Below are 11545 nucleotides of genomic sequence, written 5' to 3' on the forward strand. Positions count from 1 at the left end.
ACACCGTGTCAGGGTTCTGTTACACATCATGTCGGGGTTCAGTTACACACCGTGTCGGGGTCCAGTTACAGACCGTGTCGGGGCTCAGTTACATACCGTGTCGGGGTTCAGTTACACACCATGTCGGGGTTCAGTTACAGACCGTGTCATGGTTCAGTTACACACCGTGTCGGGGTTCAGTTACAGACCGTGTCAGGGTTCAGTTACACATCGTTTCGGGGTTCAGTTACAGACCGTGTCAGGGTTCAGCTACACACCGTGTCAGGGTCCATTTACACTCCGTGTCAGGGTTCAGTTACTGACTGTGTCAGGGTTCAGTTACACACCATGTCAGGGTTCAGTTACAGACCGTGTCAGGGTTCAGTTACACACCGTGTCAGGGTTCAGTTACAGACCATGTCGGGGTTCAGTTACACACTGTGTCGGGGTTCAGTTACACACCGTGTCAGGGTTCAGTTACAGACCGTGTCAGGGCTCAGTTACACATCGTGTCGGGGTTCAGTTACAGACCGTGTCAGTTTTAAATTACAGACCGTGTCAGGGTTCAGTTACACTACGTGTCAGGGTTCAGTTACACACCGTGTAGGTGTTCAGTTACAGACCGTGTCAGGGTTCAGTTACACACCGTGTCGGGGTTCAATTACAGACCATGTCGGGGTTCAGTTACAGACCTTGTCAGGGTTCAGCTACACACCGTGTCAGGGTTCAGTTACACACTGTGTCAGGGTTCAGTTACACACCGTGTCGGGGTTCAGTTACACACCGTGTCGGGGTTCAGTTGCAGACCGTGTCGGGATTCAGTTACAGACCGTGTCAGGGTTCAGTTACAGACAGTGTCAGGGTTCCGTTACACACCCTGTCGGGGTTCATTTACAGACCGTGTCAGGGTTCAGTTACACACCGTGTCCGGGTTCATTTACAGACCGTGTCAGGGTTCAGTTACACATCGTGTCGGGGATCCGTTACAGACCGTGTTGGGGTTCAGTTCAAACCATGTCGGGGTTCAGTTGCGCACCGTGTCAGGGTTCAGTTACACACCGTGTCAGGGTTCAGTTACAGACCGTGTCAGGGTTCAGTTACACACCGTGTCAGGGTTCAGTTACAGACCGTGTCAGGGTTCAGTTACACACCGTGTCGGGGTTCAGTTACAAACCATGTCGGGGTTCAGTTACAGACTGTGTCGGTGTTCGGTTACACACCATGTCGAGGTTCAGTTACACACCGTGTCGGGGTTCAGTTACACACCGTGTCGGGGTTCAGTTACACACCGTGTCGGGGTTCAGTTACACACCGTGTCGGGGTTCAGTTACAGACTGTGTCGGTGTTCAGTTACACACCATGTCGAGGTTCAGTTACACACCGTGTCGGGGTTCAGTTACACACCGTGTCGGGGTTCAGTTACACACCGTGTCGGGGTTAAGTTACACACCGTACCGGGCTTCAGTTAAACACCGTGTCAGGGTTCAGTTACAGACCGTGTCAGGGTTCAGTTACACACCGTGTCGGGCTTCAGTTACAGACCGTGTCAGTGTTCAGTTACAGACCGTGTCTGGGTTCAGTTACACACCGTGTCGGGGTTCAGTTACAGGCCGTGTCAGGGTTCAGTTACACATCGTGTCGGGGTTCAGTTACACACCGTTTCGGGGTTCAGTTACAGACCGTGTCGGGATTCAGTTACAGACCGTGTCGGGATTCAGTTACACACCGTGTCAGGGTTCAGTTACACACCGTGTCGGGGTTCAGTTACACACCATGTCGGGGTTCATTTACAGACCGTGTCATGGTTCAGTTACACACCGTGTCGGGGTTCAGTTACAGACCGTGTCAGGGTTCAGTTACATATCGTTTCGGGGTTCAGTTACAGACCGTATCAGGGTTCAGTTACACACCGTGTCAGGGTTCAGTTACACTCCGTGTCAGGGTTCAGTTACACTCCGTGTCGGGGTTCAGTTACACACCGTGTCAGGGTTCAGTTACACTCCGTGTCAGGGTTCAGTTACACACCGTGTCGGGGTTCAGTTACAGACCGTGTCAGGGTTCAGTTACACATCGTGTCGGGGTTCAGTTACACACCGTTTCGGGGTTCAGTTACAGACCGTGTCGGGGTTCAGTTACACACCGTGTCAGCTTTCAGTTACACACCGTGTCAGGGTTCAGTTACACACCGTGTCGGGGTTCAGTTACACACCGTGTCAGGGTTCAGTTACACATCATGTCGGGGTTCAGTTACACACTGTGTCGGGGTTCAGTTGCAGTCCGTGTCGGGGCTCAGTTACACACCGTGTCGGGGTTCAGTTACACACCATGTCGGGGTTCAGTTACAGACCGTGTCATGGTTCAGTTACACATCGTTTCGGGGTTCAGTTACAGACCGTATCAGGGTTCAGTTACACACCGTGTCAGGGTTCAGTTACACTCCGTGTCAGGGTTCAGTTACTGACTGTGTCAGGGTTCAGTTACAGACCGTGTCAGGGTTCAGTTACTGACTGTGTCAAGGTTCAGTTACAGACCGTGTCAGGGTTCAGTTACACACCGTGTCGGGGTTCAGTTACAGTACGTGTCAGGGTTCAGTTACACATCGTGTCGGGGTTCAGTTACACACCGTTTCGGGGTTCAGTTACAGACCGTGTCGGGGTTCAGTTACACACCGTGTCAGGGTTCAGTTACACACCGTGTCAGGGTTCAGTTACACACCGTGTCAGGGTTCAGTTACACACCGTGTCGGGGTTCAGTTACACATCATGTCGGGGTTCAGTTACACACTGTGTCGGGGTTCAGTTGCAGACCGTGTCGGGGCTCAGTTACACACCGTGTCGGGGTTCAGTTACACACCATGTCGGGGTTCAGTTACAGACCGTGTCATGGTTCAGTTACACACCGTGTCGGGGTTCAGTTACAGACCGTATCAGGGTTCAGTTACACACCGTGTCAGGGTTCAGTTACACTCCGTGTCAGGGTTCAGTTACACACCATGTCAGGGTTCAGTTACAGACCGTGTCGGGGTTCAGTTACACACCGTGTCGGGGTTCAGTTACACACCGTGTCAGGGTTCAGTTACAGACCGTGTCAGGGCTCAGTTACACATCGTGTCGGGGTTCAGTTACAGACCGTGCCAGTTTTCAATTACAGACCGTGTCAGGGTTCAGTTACACACCATGTCAGGATTCAGTTACAGACCGTGTCGGGGTTCAGTTATACACCGTGTCAGGGTTCAGTTATACACCGTGTCAGGGTTCAGTTACACACCGTGTCGGGGTTCAGTTACACACCGTGTCGGGGTTCAGTTGCAGACCGTGTCGGGATTCAGTTACAGACCGTGTCAGGGTTCAGTTACACACCGTGTCGGGGTTCATTTACAGACCGTGTCAGGGTTCAGTTACACATCGTGTCGGGGATCCGTTACAGACCGTGTTGGGCTTCAGTTCATACCATGTCGGGGTTCAGTTGCACACCGTGTCAGGGTTCAGTTACACACCGTGTCAGGGTTCAGTTACAGACCGTGTCAGGGTTCAGTTACACACCGTGTCGGGGTTCAGTTACAGACCGTGTCAGGGTTCAGTTACACACCGTGTCAGGGTTCAGTTACAGACCGTGTCAGGGTTCAGTTACACACCGTGTCGGGGCTCAGTTACAAACCATGTCTGGGTTCAGTTACAGACTGTGTCGGGGTTCGGTTACACACCATGTCAGGGTTCAGTTACACACCGTGTCGGGGTTCAGTTACAGACCGTGTCGGGTTTCAGTTACAAACCATGTCGGGGTGCAGTTACACACCGTGTCGGGGTTCAGTTACACACCGTGTCAGTGTTCAGTTGCAGACCGTGTCAGGGTTCAGTTACACACCGTGTCGGGCTTCAGTTACAGACCGTGTCAGGGTTCATTTACAGACCGTGTCAGGGTTCAGTTACACACCGTGTCGGGGTTCAGTTACAGACCGTGTCAGGGTTCAGTTACACATCGTGTCGGGGTTCAGTTACACACCGTTCTGGGGTTCAGTTACAGACCGTGTCAGGGTTCAGTTACACACCGTGTCAGGGTTCAGTTACACACCGTGTCGGGGTTCAGTTACACACCGTGTCAGGGTTCAGTTACACATCATGTCGGGGTTCAGTTACACACCGTGTCGGGGTCCAGTTACAGACCGTGTCGGGGCTCAGTTACATACCGTGTCGGGGTTCAGTTACACACCGTGTCGGGGTTCAGTTACAGACCGTGTCATGGTTCAGTTACACACCGTGTCGGGGTTCAGTTACAGACCGTGTCAGGGTTCAGTTACACATCGTTTCGGGGTTCAGTTACAGACCGTGTCAGGGTTCAGCTACACACCGTGTCAGGGTCCATTTACACTCCGTGTCAGGGTTCAGTTACTGACTGTGTCAGGGTTCAGTTACACACCATGTCAGGGTTCAGTTACAGACCGTGTCAGGGTTCAGTTACACACCGTGTCAGGGTTCAGTTACAGACCATGTCGGGGTTCAGTTACACACTGTGTCGGGGTTCAGTTACACACCGTGTCAGGGTTCAGTTACAGACCGTGTCAGGGCTCAGTTACACATCGTGTCGGGGTTCAGTTACAGACCGTGTCAGTTTTAAATTACAGACCGTGTCAGGGTTCAGTTACACTACGTGTCAGGGTTCAGTTACACACCGTGTAGGTGTTCAGTTACAGACCGTGTCAGGGTTCAGTTACACACCGTGTCGGGGTTCAGTTACACACCGTGTCGGGGTTCAATTACAGACCATGTCGGGGTTCAGTTACAGACCTTGTCAGGGTTCAGCTACACACCGTGTCAGGGTTCAGTTACACACTGTGTCAGGGTTCAGTTACACACCGTGTCGGGGTTCAGTTACACACCGTGTCGGGGTTCAGTTGCAGACCGTGTCGGGATTCAGTTACAGACCGTGTCAGGGTTCAGTTACAGACAGTGTCAGGGTTCCGTTACACACCCTGTCGGGGTTCATTTACAGACCGTGTCAGGGTTCAGTTACACATCGTGTCGGGGTTCAGTTACAGACCGTGTTGGGGTTCAGTTACAAACCATGTCGGGGTTCAGTTGCACACCGTGTCAGGGTTCAGTTACACACCGTGTCAGGGTTCAGTTACAGACCGTGTCAGGGTTCAGTTACACACCGTGTCCGGGTTCAGTTACAGACCGTGTCAGGGTTCAGTTACACACCGTGTCAGGGTTCAGTTACACATCGTGTCGGGGTTCAGTTACAGACCATGTCAGGGTTCAGTTACACACCGTGTCGGGGTTCAGTTACAGACCGTGTCGGGGTTCAGTTACACACCGTGTCGGGTTTCAGTTACACACCGTGTCGGGGTTCAGTGACACACCGTACCGGGGTTCAGTTACACACCGTGTCAGGGTTCAGTTACAGACCGTGTCAGGGTTCAGTTACACACCGTGTCGGGCTTCAGTTACAGACCGTGTCAGGGTTCAGTTACAGACCGTGTCAGGGTTCAGTTACAGACCGTGTCGGGGTTCAGTTACAGGCCGTGTCAGGGTTCAGTTACACATCGTGTCGGGGTTCAGTTACACACCGTTTCGGGGTTCAGTTACACACCGTTTCGGGGTTCAGTTACAGACCGTGTCGGGGTTCAGTTACAGACCGTGTCGGGGTTCAGTTACACACCGTGTCAGGGTTCAGTTACACACCGTGTCAGGGTTCAGTTACACACCGTGTCAGGGTTCAGTTACACATCATGTCGGGGTTCAGTTACACACTGTGCTGGGGTTCAGTTGCAGACCGTGTCGGGGCTCAGTTACACACCGTGTCGGGGTTCAGTTACAGACCGTGTCATGGTTCAGTTACACAGCGTGTCGGGGTTCAGTTACAGACCGTGTCAGGGTTCAGTTACACATCGTTTCGGGGTTCAGTTACAGACCGTATCAGGGTTCAGTTACACACCGTGTCAGGGTTCAGTTACACTCCGTGTCAGGGTTCAGTTACACACAGTGTCGGGGTTCAGTTACAGACCGTGTCAGGGTTCAGTTACACATCGTGTCGGGGTTCAGTTACACACCGTTTCGGGGTTCAGTTACAGACCGATTCGGGGTTCAGTTACAGACCGTGTCAGGGTTCAGTTACACACCGTGTCGGGGTTCAGTTACACACCGTGTCAGGGTTCAGTTACACATCATGTCGGGGTTCAGTTACACACCATGTCAGGGTTCAGTTACAGACCGTGTCGGGGTTCAGTTACACACCATGTCAGGGTTCAGTTACAGACCGTGTCGGGGTTCAGTTACACACCATGTCGGGGTTCAGTTACAGACCGTATCAGGGTTCAGTTACACACCGTGTCAGGGTTCATTTACACTCCGTGTCAGGGTTAAGTTACTGACTGTGTCAGGGTTCAGTTACACACCATGTCAGGGTTCAGTTACAGACCGTGTCGGGGTTCAGTTACACACCGTGTCGGGGTTCAGTTACACACCGTGTCAGGGTTCAGTTACAGACCGTGTCAGGGCTCAGTTACACATCGTGTCGGGGTTCAGTTACAGACCGTGCCAGTTTTCAATTACAGACCGTGTCAGGGTTCAGTTACACACCATGTCAGGGTTCAGTTACAGACCGTGTCGGGGTTCAGTTACACACCGTGTCGGGGTTCAGTTACACACCGTGTCAGGGTTCAGTTACAGACCGTGTCAGGGCTCAGTTACACATCGTGTCGGGGTTCAGTTACAGACCGTGCCAGTTTTCAATTACAGACCGTGTCAGGGTTCAGTTACACACCGTGTCAGGGTTCAGTTACACACCGTGTCGATGTTCTGTTACACACCGTGTCAGGGTTCAGTTACACAGCATGTCAGGGTTCAGTTACACACCGTGTCGGGGTTCAGTTACACACCGTATCGGGGTTCAGTTACACACTGTATCGGGGTTCAGTTACAGACCGTGTCGGGGTTCAGTTACAGACCGTGTCAGGGTTCAGTTACACACCGTGTCAGGGTTCAGTTACACACCGTGTCGGGGTTCAGTTACACACCGTATCGGGGTTCAGTTACAGACCGTGTCGGGGTTCAGTTACAGACCGTGTCAGGGTTCAGCTACACACATTGTCAGGGTTCAGTTACACACCGTGTCAGGGTTCAGTTACACACCGTGTCAGGGTTCAGTTACACCCTGTAATGTACGATATGCGGCAGTGCACAGCAAGGTCCCACAAACAACAATGTACTAATGGCCAGATAATCTGTTGTAGTTATTTTGATTGAGGGATAAATATTGGCCAGGACACCTGGAAGAACTCCCCTGCTGTTCTTCGAAATATTGCCATGGCATTTTTTACGTCCACCTGAGAGGGCAGACGGGGCCTCGGTTTAATGTCTCATTTGAAAGACGGCATCTCTGACAATGCAGCACTCCCTCAGTACTGCACTGGGAATGTCAGCCTGGATTATGTGCTCAAGTCTCTGGAGTTATTGAACGTATTCAAGTCTTCGGCACATAATTGAAAGAATTCATAGGCTCACAGAAGTTACACGGGGTGAGTACGAATGTTTGGAGTAGAAATGAAATATAGAGGGGTTGCACATTTAATGTATTATGGTTCCAGGACCTGAATTAGTAAAATTGAATTAGAACTGAAAGACTATCCAAAGCAATTAACAGTGACAGCATAATGATATGATTATTTACAATTCATTTGCTATGGAGCAGATTGCTCTATTAATAATTAGTCCTCACGGCTTCCCTTTGCCTCTTTAATTTATCTTCGATATCTGCCTGATGGAACACGACAACTCTTGATAGTCCTAGGGCTGCGTTTTTTATTCATTGAGTTCAAACAGAGCTATGCATTGGGAAAGGAAGGAACAGCCTCTGAAGAAGGTCCCGCAGAATTTCCCCACGCACAGATTAAAGCTAGAGCTTTGAGTTATTTTAACCCTTAATTTCTCTTAAGGAATCATACAGCACAGGAGGCCATTCGGCCCATCGTGCCTGTGCTGGCTCTTTGAAAGAGCTCTCCAATTAGTCCCACTCCCCTGCTCTTTCCCCATAGCCCTGCAAGTTTTTATTTTTCAAGTATTTATCCAATTCCCTTTTGAAAGTCACTATTGAATCTGCTTCCACCACCCTTTCAGGCAGCGCATTCCAGATCATAACAACTCACTGCGCAAAAGCATTTCTCCTCATCTGCCCCCTGGTTCTTTTGTCAATTATTTTAAATCTGTGTCCTCTAGTTACTGACCAGCCTGCCACTGGAAACAGTTTCTGCTCATTTACTCTATCAAAACCCCTCATAATTTTGAACACCTCTGTTAAAGGCACGTCTTCACAGAATCACAGAATCACAGAAACCCCACAGTGCAGATAGAGGCCATTTCGGCCCATCGAGCCTGCACCGACACATATCCCACCCGATCCCAGTAACCCCTACACCAACACATATCCCACCCTATCCTGTAACCCCACGTATTTAATCCCCCTAACACTAAGGGTCAATTTATCATAGCCAATCAACCTAACCTGCACATCTTTGGACTGTGGGAGGAAACCGGAGCACCCGGAGGAAACCCACGCAAACACGGGGAGAATATGCAAACTCCACACAGACAGTCGCCCGAGGCCGGATTCGAACCCGGGTCCCTGGCGCTGTGAGGCAACAGTGCTAACCACTATGCCACCGTGCTGCCGTGTTGAAAGGCAGGCAAAGGTTTTGTCACCGTAGGTCAGTGATTGGAATTTTGCAGGCAGCTAACTTCGTGAGTAAATGCTGTGCCGAACTGAGTCATACTGACCTGGAATGTTTCATCTAGACTGAGCTAGTCAGCGTGGCTCAGTGGACAACACTCTCACCTCTGAATCAGAGGTCATGGGTTCAAGTCTCGTTCGAGAGACTTGAACAGAAAATCCAGGCTGACATTCCAGTGCAGTGCTGAGGGAGTGCTGCACTGTCGGAGGTGCTGTCTTTTGGTTGAGACGCTGAGGCCCAGTCTGCTCTCAGGTGGACACAAAAGATCCCAAGGCACTATTTCGAAGAAGGACAAGGGAGTTCTCCCCGGTGTCCTGGCCAATATTTATCCCTCTATCAACATCACAAAAACAGATGATCTGGTCATTATCACATTGCTGTTTGTGGGAGCTTGCTGTGCGCAAATTGTATGCCGTGTTTCCCACATTACAACAGTGACTCCACTTCAACAGTACTTCATTGGCTGTAAAGCGCTTTGAGTCATCCTGAGGTCGAGAAAGGCGCTGTTGAAATTCTTTACTTGATCTCAGCTGCATTGGTGGTAGGGATGCTAGAATTGGCCTCGAGAGATGCGACCTATGACTCTTACTCCTTTAATGCACGCCTCATAAAGGGAAGCCCCATGCCCCCCCTTTACCCCCAATGACTTTATCAGCAGAGAAGGGAACGCTTAAACCCAAATCCTCCAATGACACAGCTCTGACAAGTATCTCGAGTACACCAGCACATATCATCAACGTAATATACTGAAGAATCTAATATCTAACCTAACCCAGTTCCCTGAGGTGAAAGAACAGTGTGTTAACTCACGGCACAACCCAGTCATTCCACCTTCCACTTGTTTGTACTTATTAATTCATGTTGGCTCCTCAATGTCCTCATTACAAATGATGTAACAGCCCACACAGGAACATGTGCAACAGGGACACACAATCCTTATCACATTTGTGTGTATGGAATTGGGATCAAATGAAATGAAGCAGAGTCCACTCCTATAAGCTGATTGGCCTAGAAATTCGGTGAGCTGCGCCACCAGTTAGCGCCCAAAGAGGGCACTTAGTGGTTTTAGCACCACTGGCCACGCCTCCCGTGAAATTTAGCGGAGCGATAATGGCGGCGTTAGCCAGTAGCGCTGCGCCGCCACCGATGATGTCATCGGTATGCGCAGCACCCCGCTACCGCCCGAACACGATATTTGGTCGCACTCCCCCCTGTAGCACCGGTCGCAATTTGTGACCAGTTCAGGGGGGCCTACCTGCGGCGGTAGAGGCGCAAATTAAAGGAGAGGTGCGGGGTGGCCATTTTTGTTGTTGGCCGCCTGCCAGCACCTCTCTGCACTGCCGTCCCCGGCCTCCTGAGTTCCCCCCCCCCCAACCCCGGGTAGTGCCGGCTGTGTCCCAAGAGCCCGGCACTTCTCCTTGGTGCCGGGCTCTTTTGTCGGCACTCGCGATCTCTGATCGTGCTGCAGCAGGCCCCTCCCCTTTAAGAGGGGGAGGAAGGCCTGCAGTACCGCAGCACGCTGTGCCGCAGCGTGTGGCGCTGCGGCACGTTGCGCTGCGATATTCAGTTGCAGTGCCCCAAGATGGATGCGGGGCACCTCGAGCAGCGCCTCGCTTCCGTTTGGGGCGCTGAAACTGAATATCATGCTGGCGCTCGTGGCTCCTTCCAGGGCGGGACTTCCGGCGCCCAGGCGAGACTGGCTCCCCAAACGGGGCGCCACTGAATTTTTAGCCCATTGTCTTTTCAATCTTACTGAATTTTCAAGGGTTTACATTTGCCTACACACATGCACACTCACTCACACACTCACACACACACTCACACACACAGACACTCACCCACAGACATACGCACACAGACAAACACACTCACACATACACACTCACACAGACACACAAAAACACTGGCCATAATTTTCCATACCTAGACGGGTTAGGTGCTGGCGGTCGCCGTGGCGGGTTGTGACCCTGTTCTTCATACTATGCCGCTCCTGAGATCGACTTTCCGTCAATGGGGCCTATTAAGGCCGCCCTGCGTGTTACCCGGTCCTATTAAATGGTGCGGGTCTGATGACATCACCGATGATGCATTTCCAGCTGGGATATTTAAAGGGGCCGTGGTCACATTGCATTTGAAGGTTCATTGAGGAGTGTGCAGGTAGCACACAGGAGGTTTTGATTGCTCCAAACAGTTGGAGAGATGGCTGCACAGAGGCTGAGGGCTGCACCCAGGTTCTCCAATGAGTCCCTCCATATGCCTGTGGAGGGAGCAAGAACACGCAGGCAGGTCCTCTTCCCTTCTGATGGGCACAAGAGACCTCCCCAGGAGACTAAACGAGCCTGGCTGGAGATAGCAGAGGAGGTGAACAGCAAGGAGGTTGTGAGGAGGACCTGGGTGCAGTGCCGGTACATTTCAATGATCTCATTAGATCAGGAATGGTGAGTACAAAGCCACACTCAACTTCATCCTGCTGTGCCTCTCATCACATCCCCATCACTCTGCCTTCCCAAGCCTACTCCTGCACATCCTTACTCACACCAACACACCTTGAGCGTCCACCCATCCCTCTCTCTATCTACATTATCACATCCCCATCTGACTAACCACCCCTCACGCTCACCCACATCCTAATACAATCACAGCAACTAACCATACACAAGGAGGCCACTTGGCATTGGCATCCCACCCCACTCCATCATAGTCTCCCTCTAATGATCTAACCCATCCATTCCTTACACTCATGCCATCACTCTCACTCAACCTTCTCTTCTTTCCCTCCTTGTAGGAAAAGAGAGCCCACAATAAGAGGGAGAGAACCAGAGGTGGCCCTCCATCATTGGC

General features: G+C 51.4%; 1 long non-coding RNA gene across 1 annotated transcript in view; it reads right to left on the minus strand.

Moving 5' to 3' along the window:
• Positions 1-10744, minus strand: part of LOC147110802 (uncharacterized) — a 387921-nt gene extending 377177 nt beyond the window's left edge. Inside the window, exon 1 of the long non-coding RNA XR_015080106.1 lies at positions 10628-10744. This is a non-coding gene — a long non-coding RNA (uncharacterized LOC147110802). The remainder of the gene's footprint in view (positions 1-10627) is intronic.
• Positions 10745-11545: the final 801 nt, after the last annotated feature.

Source organism: Somniosus microcephalus, chromosome 11 (assembly GCF_052327205.1).
Source record: "Somniosus microcephalus isolate GS21.2 chromosome 11, FLI_Smic_1.0, whole genome shotgun sequence".
Lineage (NCBI taxonomy): Eukaryota > Metazoa > Chordata > Chondrichthyes > Squaliformes > Somniosidae > Somniosus > Somniosus microcephalus.